Source organism: Colobus angolensis, unplaced genomic scaffold (genome assembly GCF_000951035.1).
Source record: "Colobus angolensis palliatus isolate OR3802 unplaced genomic scaffold, Cang.pa_1.0 Scaffold210, whole genome shotgun sequence".
In the NCBI taxonomy this organism is placed as follows: Eukaryota; Metazoa; Chordata; class Mammalia; order Primates; family Cercopithecidae; genus Colobus; species Colobus angolensis.
In genome coordinates this window covers 2,841,021-2,843,260 of record NW_012115267.1, presented here as the reverse complement: position 1 = coordinate 2,843,260, position 2,240 = coordinate 2,841,021, and the positions used below count along the sequence as shown (strand labels likewise).

The window sequence follows — 2,240 nt, the reverse complement described above, 5'->3', positions numbered from 1 at the left end:
CTGTCATGGCCCACCCAGGTGGCTGGAACAGGGTGGGAGTTGCTGGTGCTCAGAGGGCTCCTCTGCAAGCCCCCAGGCTGTGTTTAACAGTCTTGACAAGTGTACCCTTGGGCAGAGGGCCAGGAACAATCCGTGTAACCCCACTAAGCTAATTATCCTCTCTGCAGATGGCCTCCCGCACTAATCCTCTTGGGTTTGCCGTAATCCAGCTCCCTCTGGGGAGAGTGGCCAGGGTGGCAGGTCTCTGTGCAAATGGACCATCTGTTGGAGCTCAGGAGGCTGGGCTCCTGCCCAAGGGACTGGGGCCTCAGGCTCTCAGGCCAAGGAGAGTGGCCCCGAGGACTGTCCAGAGGAGGGTGGCCAGCCCTGCGGCCCAGGGGGGCTGAGCCAGTGGCAGGGAAGGAGGCGGTGTCCACATTGGCCTGACTTTCCTCTGAAGGACATCCCCCTGAGGCTTAGGGGCTCGGGGGAGCTGAGCCACGCCCTTGTTCTCCCTGGAGGACGGTGAGTCAGCAGCTGCCTATGTCCCGCAGGGTCAGCCAGCCACCCGAGGGGCAGAGAGTCTTGGCTCTGGGAAGTCACAGCAAGTGGGGAGGCGTTTCAGCCTGAGAGCCTGGGAGGGATATCTTGAACAGGATGCTTGTGATGACGCAAGGTCGGGCCTCTTCTGCAAGGCCTGCTGGGCTGTTTGGGAACAGATCATGTTTAAACACGGCGCAGTGGAGTTTCAGGTTTCTGCTCGTTGAGTTACAGGATGTTAGTATCACAGCCTGTCTGGTTCTCCCACCTGGACCTGGAGGGTGAGCAGTGCAGTCGCTGGAGCCAGAGAGGGAGAAATCCCTCCCGAGGAGTTCCTGGGGCTCTTGGAGAGGAGGGAGAGGTGGGCCGCTGCCCCCTGACTCCTGCAGGGTGGGGTCGGCTGGGGTGGGAGCAGATTCTGGGGAGAGGTCCAGTTTGCTTCTTAGAGGACCCAGACTTCAAGAATCTCTGAAGATCCAGGGCAAAAAAGAGAGAGTGGCAGGGAAGGGGCGTGGAAGGTCCCTATAAATGAGGTCATTGAATTTTCTCTACCCAGCGTCCAGGCTGGCATCCTGGTCCCGTTTCTGCCGAAGAGACTGGACCTGGACAGATGAAGTCATGGAAGGGCCACACAATCAGACTGGGGTCTGCTCTTTTTATGGTAATACACACCCCCGGCGGCCGGGCAAGTGCCAGTCTCCTGTCCCAGTTTTCTGGTGGAGAAACTGAGGCTTAGGGGAGATCGGTGGTTCCCACGGCAAGTGAACAGAGATCCATGGCCCAGACTGGGTTCCTCAGACCAGGTCCAGCGCGGCTACGGCTAACTGTCCCTGTGCCTCCACTCTGTACTTCCGCATGGGGCCATGCCCCACAGCCAACTCATCCCCCTGCCCCAGGCTCCCTCCCCAGCTGCTACACAGTGAAAGCTTGGAGGTCGTGGCAAGGCACCAGGACTCCTTCCCTGGGGGAGGTGTACAGCCCAGAAACGCATCTCAGACGGTGAGAACACACCTTCGAGATGGGCACTCCACACCATTCTTTATGTACCCTCTCGGTTATATAAACATCTTCCAGAAATCCTCTTACAAATTATAGTGACCTCAGACAGGCCTGCTGCTCTCTTCTAACAGGAGGGGACAAGAAGAGCTAGTTGCCGTTTTTTGCACCTCTGTGCTTAATGTGTGTGTGTGGGGGTGGGTGTGCACGTAAGAGTGCATGTGTGTACAGGTGCGTGTGTCCACATGTGATGTGGGTATGGGTGTGTGCACATGAATGTGCATGTGTATACGGGTGTGTGTGCATGTGACGCATGTGTGGGGGTGTTTGTGTGTCTGTGTGTGTGCACATGAGTGTGCATGTGTGCACAGGTGTGTGTGTGCCCATGTGGTGTGTGTGTGTGTGCATGTGATGCATGTGTTGGTGTGTGTGTGCACGTGTGTGTGTGTGTGTGTGTTGGAGGGAGACACCTGGTGTTTTGGAGGGATGCCTGGACCTGCAGTCACAAAGCATAGACCCCCTGTGGCTGGCGATAGAGTTCTCTGCTCCTCTGCTTCTGGGTTTTGGTCTCTTAGGTGGAAATCAAGGGGGTTGGACTAAACAAGCCTTCGGTTCTTTCCAGCTCGATGGCCTGTGCTTGCAGTGTTCAACAGCTTTCTCAGCTCCAGGTTAAATAACCTGTCCCCTGTGCTTGCAGTGTTCAACAGCTTTCTCAGCTCCAGGTT

General features: G+C 56.8%; 1 protein-coding gene across 1 annotated transcript in view; it reads left to right on the top strand.

Annotated features, from left to right (window-relative positions):
* Window positions 1-290: 290 nt before the first annotated feature.
* RP1L1 (retinitis pigmentosa 1-like 1) overlaps window positions 291-2,240 on the top strand; it is a 58,624-nt gene continuing 56,674 nt past the window's right edge. The window contains exon 1 of the mRNA XM_011942840.1: window positions 291-504. The gene's annotated coding sequence lies outside the window, so the exon portion shown is untranslated. The remainder of the gene's footprint in view (window positions 505-2,240) is intronic.